Below are 12,909 nucleotides of genomic sequence, written 5' to 3'. Positions count from 1 at the left end.
GACAAAATTCCCTTATTTATTTTATAAACACCCATTTGATTCTCTTTCCTTTATTCTATTTTTACTCACATCTCTTCGCAAAGTAAGTTGTAAAGAGAACTTGACAACATGGCGCTACGAGACTATCTCAGGGACAGAAAAAAGGTATGAGGCCTAATACTTTCTTTATTGTAATCTACAAGAAATATAAATGACATTTAAACATTTTTTCAAAAGAAACCTTTCTTCAAACAGAATCACAAAGGCGGTAGCTTTAGCATTCCTCATTAATTCAACAGCTAACACGTACAAGAAAAATACAATTTCTGGGCAACTTTAATGGAATAATATTGAAAAGAAAAACTTCAAATTCCACATTCATGGTTCGGATTCTTTATCGAGTGCACACGTACACAAGCTAACGGAGTGGCCAATCTCTTCTCATAGACACATATCAAACGGCATGCCGCTTATTTACCGGCTATCTCCATGTAACAAAATTGCTATCAACATATGACAGGGGGCGTAATCCGTCTGAAGTCATCCAGTCTGCCCTCCTGATGAGAAGACATTCTCACAGACCAACAATTACTAAACATCACCACAGTTGATGAGTTATACTTTCTTATGGCTATGTCCCAACACAGTGTATCCTCAAGGCAAGTGAGCCCGCAGTCTCAACACAATTCCTCCTTTTCAAGCTCGTCGTCCTCTGACTTTTGCGGTGAGTGGCAGTTAAATCCAGACGTTCTGTGCCTGTCTACAGTACCGGAATACCATTTAGACTATGTCCGATCCATAGAGTGGTACGACTTTTACACCAATGGGACAGATCATGCGCTGGACGAATACATGTTCCAGATTAAAATGCGAAGCAATCCTTCTGGGCGCCACCTGCCCCATCATGACCAATATCGCACCAAGACCACCGCATGTTTTCTTCACAACAGGGTCAACGGCGTCTCACGGCACTGCGTATTCTGCAAGAACAACGGAGAACCCTTGTCAGTGTATGGCAGCCACGTGCTAAAAGACGACTCCGGAAGAGTAACTTGTCCAATTCTCCGACGATACACCTGCCCGATCTGCAGCAGCTCTGGAGACATGGCCCACACCTTGAAGTACTGTCCTTTGAATACCAAGCGAAAGATGCACAGCCACCGTCCATAACTTGTGCTAGCTTAAACATACATACTGTGCTATTTCTTTGAGTGCTAAAGAAAACATATCACCATTCTTCCTTGTTCGATGTTACCAAGTGAGAAAATAAAAAGCATTGAATGAAAACAACAAACTCTTTGACTCTTAGACTTGCTCAATAATATTACCAGCTTTCATTACTGTCCAGCATATAACTAGTCCGACATATTCAAACCTGAACGTCTCTACAGGTATTGCGTCAAACAGTTACATATAAAAAAATTCTAACACCTTATACTCTTTCTTCTTCATTACTGCACAATCTTTACTTCGTTGTCTAAAAAGTGTGTACAGAACAATATTTTATGCATAAATTCACAACACTCATATCCATTTACGACAAAATTCCCTTATTTATTTTATAAACACCCATTTGATTCTCTTTCCTTTATTCTATTTTTACTCACATCTCTTCGCAAAGTAAGTTGTAAAGAGAACTTGACAACATGGCGCTACGAGACTATCTCAGGGACAGAAAAAAGGTATGAGGCCTAATACTGTTTTTATTGTAATCTACAAGAAATATAAATGACATTTAAACATTTTTTCAAAAGAAACCTTTCTTCAAACAGAATCACAAAGGCGGTAGCTTTAGCATTCCTCATTAATTCAACAGCTAACACGTACAAGAAAAATACAATTTCTGGGCAACTTTAATGGAATAATATTGAAAAGAAAATGTTCAAATTCCACATTCATGGTTCGGATTCTTTATCGAGTGCACACGTACACAAGCTAACGGAGTGGCCAATCCCTTCTCATAGACACATATCAAACGGCATGCCGCTTATTTACCGGCTATCTCCATGTAACAAGATTGCTATCAACATATGACAGGGGGCGTAATCCGTCTGAAGTCATCCAGAATGCCCTCCTGATGAGAAGACATTCTTACAGACCAACAATTACTAAACATCACCACAGTTGATGAGTTATACTTTCTTATGGCTATGTCCCAACACCGTGTATCCTCAAGGCAAGTGAGCCCGCAGTCTCAACACAATTCCTCCTTTTCAAGCTCGTCGTCCTCTGACTGTTGCGGTGAGTGGCAGTTAAATCCAGACGTTCTGTGCCTGTCTACAGTACCGGAATACCATTTAGACTATGTCCGATCCATAGAGTGGTACGACTTTTACACCAATGGGACAGATCATGCGCTGGACGAATACGACATGTTCCAGATTAAAATGCGAAGCAATCCTTCTGGGCGCCACCTGCCCCATCATGACCAATATCGCACCAAGGCCACCGCATGTTTTCTTCACAACAGGGTCAACGGCGTCTCACGGCACTGCGTATTCTGCAAGAACAACGGAGAACCCTTGTCAGTGTATGGCAGCCACGTGCTAAAAGACGACTCCGGAAGAGTAACTTGTCCCATTCTCCGACGATACACCTGCCCGATCTGCAGCAGCTCTGGAGACATGGCCCACACCTTGAAGTACTGTCCTTTGAATACCAAGCGAAAGATGCACAGACACCGTCCATAACTTGTGCTAGCTTAAACATACATATTGTGCTATTTCTTTGAGTGCTAAAGAGAACATATCACCGTTCTTCCTTGTTCGATGTTACCAAGTGAGAAAATAAAACGCATTGAATGAAAACAACAAACTCTTTGACTCTTAGACTTGCTCAACAATAATACCAGCTTTCATTACTATCCAGCATATAACTAGTCCGACATATTCAAACCTGAACGTCTCTACAGGTATTGCGTCAAACAGTTACATATAAAAAAAATTCTAACACCTTATACTCTTTCTTCTTCATTACTGCACAATCTTTACTTCGTTGTCTAAAAAGTGTGTACAGAACAATATTTTATGCATAATTTCACAACACTCATATCCATTTACGACAAAATTCCCTTATTTATTTTATAAACACCCATTTGATTCTCTTTCCTTTATTCTATTTTTACTCACATCTCTTCGCAAAGTAAGTTGTAAAGAGAACTTGACAACATGGCGCTACGAGACTATCTCAGGGACAGAAAAAAGGTATGAGGCCTAATACTTTCTTTATTGTAATCTACAAGAAATATAAATGACATTTAAACATTTTTTCAAAAGAAACCTTTCTTCAAACAGAATCACAAAGGCGGTAGCTTTAGCATTCCTCATTAAATCAACTCCTAACACGTACAAGAAAAATACAATTTCTGGGCAACTTTAATGGAATAATATTGAAAAGAAAAACTTCAAATTCCACATTCATGGTTCGGATTCTTTATCGAGTGCACATGTACACAAGCTAACGGAGTGGCCAATCCCTTCTCATAGACACATATCAAACGGCATGCCGCTTATTTACCGGCTATCTCCATGTAACAAGATTGCTATCAACATATGACAGGGGGCGTAATCCGTCTGAAGCCATCCAGACTGCCCTCCTGATGAGAAGACATTCTCACAGACCAACAATTACTAAACATTACCACAGTTGATGAGTTATACTTTCTTAAGCTATCCCCTACTGAGAACAATGCACAGCTACCATATAAATACATGCTGATTTCACACGGATACTCATAACTTCTGTCCAACAGTCAATGCCAGCCAGTTTACTTGTAAACATGTATCAGCAACTCACCTCTGCCCTAGCGGAAAGCATTATGGCTATGTCCCAACACAGTGTATCCTCAAGGCAAGTGAGCCCGCAGTCTCAACACAATTCCTCCTTTTCAAGCTCGTCGTCCTCTGACTGTTGCGGTGAGTGGCAGTTAAATCCAGACGCTCTGTGCCTGTCTACAGTACCGGAATACCATTTAGACTATGTCCGATCCATAGAGTGGTACGACTTTTACACCAATGGGACAGATCATGCGCTGGACGAATACGACATGTTCCAGATTAAAATGCGAAGCAATCCTTCTGGGCGCCACCTGCCCCATCATGACCAATATCGCACCAAGGCCACCGCATGTTTTCTTCACAACAGGGTCAACGGCGTCTCACGGCACTGCGTATTCTGCAAGAACAACGGAGAACCCTTGTCAGTGTATGGCAGCCACGTGCTAAAAGACGACTCCGGAAGAGTAACTTGTCCCATTCTCCGACGATACACCTGCCCGATCTGCAGCAGCTTTGGAGACATGGCCCACACCTTGAAGTACTGTCCTTTGAATACCAAGCGAAAGATGCACAGCCACCGTCCATAACTTGTGCTAGCTTAAACATACATATTGTGCTATTTCTTTGAGTGCTAAAGAGAACATATCACCGTTCTTCCTTGTTCGATGTTCCCAAGTGAGAAAATAAAACGCATTGAATGAAAACAACAAACTCTTTGACTCTTAGACTTGCTCAACAATAATACCAGCTTTCATTACTATCCAGCATATAACTAGTCCGACATATTCAAATCTGAACGTCTCTACAGGTATTGCGTCAAACAGTTACATATAAAAAAATTCTAACACCTTATACACTTTCTTCTTCATTACTGCACAATCTTTACTTCGTTGTCTAAAAAGTGTGTACAGAACAATATTTTATGCATAATTTCACAACACTCATATCCATTTACGACAAAATTCCCTTATTTATTTTATAAACACCCATTTGATTCTCTTTCCTTTATTCTATTTTTACTCACATCTCTTCGCAAAGTAAGTTGTAAAGAGAACTTGACAACATGGCGCTACGAGACTATCTCAGGGACAGAAAAAAGGTATGAGGCCTAATACTTTCTTTATTGTAATCTACAAGAAATATAAATGACATTTAAACATTTTTTCAAAAGAAACCTTTCTTCAAACAGAATCACAGACTCGGTAGCTTTAGCATTCCTCATTAATTCAACACCTAACACGTACAAGAAAAATACAATTTCTGGGCAACTTTAATGGAATAATATTGAAAAGAAAAACTTCAAATTCCACATTCATGGTTCGGATTCTTTATCGAGTGCACACGTACACAAGCTAACGGAGTGGCCAATCCCTTCTCATAGACACATATCAAACGGCATGCCGCTTATTTACCGGCTATCTCCATGTAACAAGATTGCTATCAACATATGACAGGGGGCGTAATCCGTCTGAAGCCATCCAGACTGCCCTCCTGATGAGAAGACATTCTCACAGACCAACAATTACTAAACATTACCACAGTTGATGAGTTATACTTTCTTAAGCTATCCCCTACTGAGAACAATGCACAGCTACCATATAAATACATGCTGATTTCACACGGATACTCATAACTTCTGTCCAACAGTCAATGCCAGCCAGTTTACTTGTAAACATGTATCAGCAACTCACCTCTGCCCTAGCAGAAAGCATTATGGCTATGTCCCAAAACAGTGTATCCTCAAGGCAAGTGAGCCCGCAGTCTCAACACAATTCCTCCTTTTCAAGCTCGTCGTCCTCTGACTGTTGCGGTGAGTGGCAGTTAAATCCAGACGTTATGTGCCTGTCTACAGTACCGGAATACCATTTAGACTATGTCCGATCCATAGAGTGGTACGACTTTTACACCAATGGGACAGATCATGCGCTGGACGAATACGACATGTTCCAGATTAAAATGCGAAGCAATCCTTCTGGGCGCCACCTGCCCCATCATGACCAATATCGCACCAAGGCCACCGCATGTTTTCTTCACAACAGGGTCAACGGCGTCTCACGGCACTGCGTATTCTGCAAGAACAACGGAGAACCCTTGTCAGTGTATGGCAGCCACGTGCTAAAAGACGACTCCGGAAGAGTCTCTTGTCCCATTCTCCGACGATACACCTGCCCGATCTGCAGCAGCTCTGGAGACATGGCCCACACCTTGAAGTACTGTCCTTTGAATACCAAGCGAAAGATGCACAGCCACCGTCCATAACTTGTGCTAGCTTAAACATACATATTGTGCTATTTCTTTGAGTGCTAAAGAGAACATATCACCATTCTTCCTTGTTCGATGTTACCAAGTGAGAAAATAAAAAGCATTGAATGAAAACAACAAACTCTTTGACTCTTAGACTTGCTCAATAATATTACCAGCTTTCATTACTGTCCAGCATATAACTAGTCCGACATATTCAAACCTGAACGTCTCTACAGGTATTGCGTCAAACAGTTACATATAAAAAAAATTCTAACACCTTATACTCTTTCTTCTTCATTACTGCACAATCTTTACTTCGTTGTCTAAAAAGTGTTTACAGAACAATATTTTATGCATAATTTCACAACACTCATATCCATTTACGACAAAATTCCCTTATTTATTTTATAAACACCCATTTGATTCTCTTTCCTTTATTCTATTTTTACTCACATCTCTTCGCAAAGTAAGTTGTAAAGAGAACTTGACAACATGGCGCTACGAGACTATCTCAGGGACAGAAAAAAGGTATGAGGCCTAATACTTTCTTTATTGTAATCTACAAGAAATATAAATGACATTTAAACATTTTTTCAAAAGAAACCTTTCTTCAAACAGAATCACAAAGGCGGTAGCTTTAGCATTCCTCATTAATTCAACAGCTAACACGTACAAGAAAAATACAATTTCTGGGCAACTTTAATGGAATAATATTGAAAAGAAAAACTTCAAATTCCACATTCATGGTTCGGATTCTTTATCGAGTGCACACGTACACAAGCTAACGGAGTGGCCAATCTCTTCTCATAGACACATATCAAACGGCATGCCGCTTATTTACCGGCTATCTCCATGTAACAAAATTGCTATCAACATATGACAGGGGGCGTAATCCGTCTGAAGCCATCCAGACTGCCCTCCTGATGAGAAGACATTCTCACAGACCAACAATTACTAAACATTACCACAGTTGATGAGTTATACTTTCTTAAGCTATCCCCTACTGAGAACAATGCACAGCTACCATATAAATACATGCTGATTTCACACGGATACTCATAACTTCTGTCCAACAGTCAATGCCAGCCAGTTTACTTGTAAACATGTATCAGCAACTCACCTCTGCCCTAGCAGAAAGCATTATGGCTATGTCCCAAAGCAGTGTATCCTCAAGGCAAGTGAGCCCGCAGTCTCAACACAATTCCTCCTTTTCAAGCTCGTCGTCCTCTGACTGTTGCGGTGAGTGGCAGTTAAATCCAGACCTTCTGTGCCTGTCTACAGTACCGGAATACCATTTAGACTATGTCCGATCCATAGAGTGGTACGACTTTTACACCAATGGGACAGATCATGCGCTGGACGAATACGACATGTTCCAGATTAAAATGCGAAGCAATCCTTCTGGGCGCCACCTGCCCCATCATGACCAATATCGCACCAAGGCCACCGCATGTTTTCTTCACAACAGGGTCAACGGCGTCTCACGGCACTGCGTATTCTGCAAGAACAACGGAGAACCCTTGTCAGTGTATGGCAGCCACGTGCTAAAAGACGACTCCGGAAGAGTCTCTTGTCCCATTCTCCGACGATACACCTGCCCGATCTGCAGCAGCTCTGGAGACATGGCCCACACCTTGAAGTACTGTCCTTTGAATACCAAGCGAAAGATGCACAGACACCGTCCATAACTTGTGCTAGCTTAAACATACATATTGTGCTATTTCTTTGAGTGCTAAAGAGAACATATCACCATTCTTCCTTGTTCGATGTTACCAAGTGAGAAAATAAAAAGCATTGAATGAAAACAACAAACTCTTTGACTCTTAGACTTGCTCAATAATATTACCAGCTTTCATTACTGTCCAGCATATAACTAGTCCGACATATTCAAACCTGAACGTCTCTACAGGTATTGCGTCAAACAGTTACATGTAAAAAAATTCTAACACCTTATACTCTTTCTTCTTCATTACTGCACAATCTTTACTTCGTTGTCTAAAAAGTGTTTACAGAACAATATTTTATGCATAATTTCACAACACTCATATCCATTTACGACAAAATTCCCTTATTTATTTTATAAACACCCATTTGATTCTCTTTCCTTTATTCTATTTTTACTCACATCTCTTCGCAAAGTAAGTTGTAAAGAGAACTTGACAACATGGCGCTACGAGACTATCTCAGGGACAGAAAAAAGGTATGAGGCCTAATACTTTCTTTATTGTAATCTACAAGAAATATAAATGACATTTAAACATTTTTTCAAAAGAAACCTTTCTTCAAACAGAATCACAAAGGCGGTAGCTTTAGCATTCCTCATTAATTCAACAGCTAACACGTACAAGAAAAATACAATTTCTGGGCAACTTTAATGGAATAATATTGAAAAGAAAAACTTCAAATTCCACATTCATGGTTCGGATTCTTTATCGAGTGCACACGTACACAAGCTAACGGAGTGGCCAATCTCTTCTCATAGACACATATCAAACGGCATGCCGCTTATTTACCGGCTATCTCCATGTAACAAAATTGCTATCAACATATGACAGGGGGCGTAATCCGTCTGAAGTCATCCAGTCTGCCCTCCTGATGAGAAGACATTCTCACAGACCAACAATTACTAAACATCACCACAGTTGATGAGTTATACTTTCTTATGGCTATGTCCCAACACAGTGTATCCTCAAGGCAAGTGAGCCCGCAGTCTCAACACAATTCCTCCTTTTCAAGCTCGTCGTCCTCTGACTTTTGCGGTGAGTGGCAGTTAAATCCAGACGTTCTGTGCCTGTTTACAGTACCGGAATACCATTTAGACTATGTCCGATCCATAGAGTGGTACGACTTTTACACCAATGGGACAGATCATGCGCTGGACGAATACATGTTCCAGATTAAAATGCGAAGCAATCCTTCTGGGCGCCACCTGCCCCATCATGACCAATATCGCACCAAGGCCACCGCATGTTTTCTTCACAACAGGGTCAACGGCGTCTCACGGCACTGCGTATTCTGCAAGAACAACGGAGAACCCTTGTCAGTGTATGGCAGCCACGTGCTAAAAGACGACTCCGGAAGAGTAACTTGTCCAATTCTCCGACGATACACCTGCCCGATCTGCAGCAGCTCTGGAGACATGGCCCACACCTTGAAGTACTGTCCTTTGAATACCAAGCGAAAGATGCACAGCCACCGTCCATAACTTGTGCTAGCTTAAACATACATACTGTGCTATTTCTTTGAGTGCTAAAGAAAACATATCACCATTCTTCCTTGTTCGATGTTACCAAGTGAGAAAATAAAAAGCATTGAATGAAAACAACAAACTCTTTGACTCTTAGACTTGCTCAATAATATTACCAGCTTTCATTACTGTCCAGCATATAACTAGTCCGACATATTCAAACCTGAACGTCTCTACAGGTATTGCGTCAAACAGTTACATATAAAAAAATTCTAACACCTTATACTCTTTCTTCTTCATTACTGCACAATCTTTACTTCGTTGTCTAAAAAGTGTGTACAGAACAATATTTTATGCATAAATTCACAACACTCATATCCATTTACGACAAAATTCCCTTATTTATTTTATAAACACCCATTTGATTCTCTTTCCTTTATTCTATTTTTACTCACATCTCTTCGCAAAGTAAGTTGTAAAGAGAACTTGACAACATGGCGCTACGAGACTATCTCAGGGACAGAAAAAAGGTATGAGGCCTAATACTGTTTTTATTGTAATCTACAAGAAATATAAATGACATTTAAACATTTTTTCAAAAGAAACCTTTCTTCAAACAGAATCACAAAGGCGGTAGCTTTAGCATTCCTCATTAATTCAACAGCTAACACGTACAAGAAAAATACAATTTCTGGGCAACTTTAATGGAATAATATTGAAAAGAAAATCTTCAAATTCCACATTCATGGTTCGGATTCTTTATCGAGTGCACACGTACACAAGCTAACGGAGTGGCCAATCCCTTCTCATAGACACATATCAAACGGCATGCCGCTTATTTACCGGCTATCTCCATGTAACAAGATTGCTATCAACATATGACAGGGGGCGTAATCCGTCTGAAGTCATCCAGAATGCCCTCCTGATGAGAAGACATTCTCACAGACCAACAATTACTAAACATTACCACAGTTGATGAGTTATACTTTCTTAAACTATCCCCTACTGAGAACAATGCACAGCTACCATATAAATACATGCTGATTTCACACGGATACTCATAACTTCTGTCCAACAGTCAATGCCAGCCAGTTTACTTGTAAACATGTATCAGCAACTCACCTCTGCCCTAGCAGAAAGCATTATGGCTATGTCCCAAAACAGTGTATCCTCAAGGCAAGTGAGCCCGCAGTCTCAACACAATTCCTCCTTTTCAAGCTCGTCGTCCTCTGACTGTTGCGGTGAGTGGCAGTTAAATCCAGAAGCTCTGTGCCTGTCTACAGTACCGGAATACCATTTAGACTATGTCCGATCCATAGAGTGGTACGACTTTTACACCAATGGGACAGATCATGCGCTGGACGAATACGACATGTTCCAGATTAAAATGCGAAGCAATCCTTCTGGGCGCCACCTGCCCCATCATGACCAATATCGCACCAAGGCCACCGCATGTTTTCTTCACAACAGGGTCAACGGCGTCTCACGGCACTGCGTATTCTGCAAGAACAACGGAGAACCCTTGTCAGTGTATGGCAGCCACGTGCTAAAAGACGACTCCGGAAGAGTAACTTGTCCCATTCTCCGACGATACACCTGCCCGATCTGCAGCAGCTCTGGAGACATGGCCCACACCTTGAAGTACTGTCCTTTGAATACCAAGCGAAAGATGCACAGCCACCGTCCATAACTTGTGCTAGCTTAAACATACATATTGTGCTATTTCTTTGAGTGCTAAAGAGAACATATCACCGTTCTTCCTTGTTCGATGTTACCAAGTGAGAAAATAAAAAGCATTGAATGAAAACAACAAACTCTTTGACTCTTAGACTTGCTCAATAATATTACCAGCTTTCATTACTGTCCAGCATATAACTAGTCCGACATATTCAAACCTGAACGTCTCTACAGGTATTGCGTCAAACAGTTACATATAAAAAAATTCTAACACCTTATACTCTTTCTTCTTCATTACTGCACAATCTTTACTTCGTTGTCTAAAAAGTGTGTACAGAACAATATTTTATGCATAAATTCACAACACTCATATCCATTTACGACAAAATTCCCTTATTTATTTTATAAACACCCATTTGATTCTCTTTCCTTTATTCTATTTTTACTCACATCTCTTCGCAAAGTAAGTTGTAAAGAGAACTTGACAACATGGCGCTACGAGACTATCTCAGGGACAGAAAAAAGGTATGAGGCCTAATACTGTTTTTATTGTGATCTACAAGAAATATAAATGACATTTAAACATTTTTTCAAAAGAAACCTTTCTTCAAACAGAATCACAAAGGCGGTAGCTTTAGCATTCCTCATTAATTCAACAGCTAACACGTACAAGAAAAATACAATTTCTGGGCAACTTTAATGGAATAATATTGAAAAGAAAATCTTCAAATTCCACATTCATGGTTCGGATTCTTTATCGAGTGCACACGTACACAAGCTAACGGAGTGGCCAATCCCTTCTCATAGACACATATCAAACGGCATGCCGCTTATTTACCGGCTATCTCCATGTAACAAGATTGCTATCAACATATGACAGGGGGCGTAATCCGTCTGAAGTCATCCAGAATGCCCTCCTGATGAGAAGACATTCTTACAGACCAACAATTACTAAACATCACCACAGTTGATGAGTTATACTTTCTTATGGCTATGTCCCAACACCGTGTATCCTCAAGGCAAGTGAGCCCGCAGTCTCAACACAATTCCTCCTTTTCAAGCTCGTCGTCCTCTGACTGTTGCGGTGAGTGGCAGTTAAATCCAGACGTTCTGTGCCTGTCTACAGTACCGGAATACCATTTAGACTATGTCCGATCCATAGAGTGGTACGACTTTTACACCAATGGGACAGATCATGCGCTGGACGAATACGACATGTTCCAGATTAAAATGCGAAGCAATCCTTCTGGGCGCCACCTGCCCCATCATGACCAATATCGCACCAAGGCCACCGCATGTTTTCTTCACAACAGGGTCAACGGCGTCTCACGGCACTGCGTATTCTGCAAGAACAACGGAGAACCCTTGTCAGTGTATGGCAGCCACGTGCTAAAAGACGACTCCGGAAGAGTAACTTGTCCCATTCTCCGACGATACACCTGCCCGATCTGCAGCAGCTCTGGAGACATGGCCCACACCTTGAAGTACTGTCCTTTGAATACCAAGCGAAAGATGCACAGACACCGTCCATAACTTGTGCTAGCTTAAACATACATATTGTGCTATTTCTTTGAGTGCTAAAGAGAACATATCACCGTTCTTCCTTGTTCGATGTTACCAAGTGAGAAAATAAAACGCATTGAATGAAAACAACAAACTCTTTGACTCTTAGACTTGCTCAACAATAATACCAGCTTTCATTACTATCCAGCATATAACTAGTCCGACATATTCAAACCTGAACGTCTCTACAGGTATTGCGTCAAACAGTTACATATAAAAAAATTCTAACACCTTATACACTTTCTTCTTCATTACTGCACAATCTTTACTTCGTTGTCTAAAAAGTGTGTACAGAACAATATTTTATGCATAATTTCACAACACTCATATCCATTTACGACAAAATTCCCTTATTTATTTTATAAACACCCATTTGATTCTCTTTCCTTTATTCTATTTTTACTCACATCTCTTCGCAAAGTAAGTTGTAAAGAGAACTTGACAACATGGCGCTACGAGACTATCTCAGGGACAGAAAAAAGG

The sequence above is a fragment of the Liolophura sinensis genome, chromosome 11 (assembly GCF_032854445.1).
Source record: "Liolophura sinensis isolate JHLJ2023 chromosome 11, CUHK_Ljap_v2, whole genome shotgun sequence".
NCBI classification, from domain to species: Eukaryota; Metazoa; Mollusca; class Polyplacophora; order Chitonida; family Chitonidae; genus Liolophura; species Liolophura sinensis.
The sequence above is the reverse complement of the archived record's forward strand: the minus strand, read 5'-3'. Positions refer to the sequence as shown.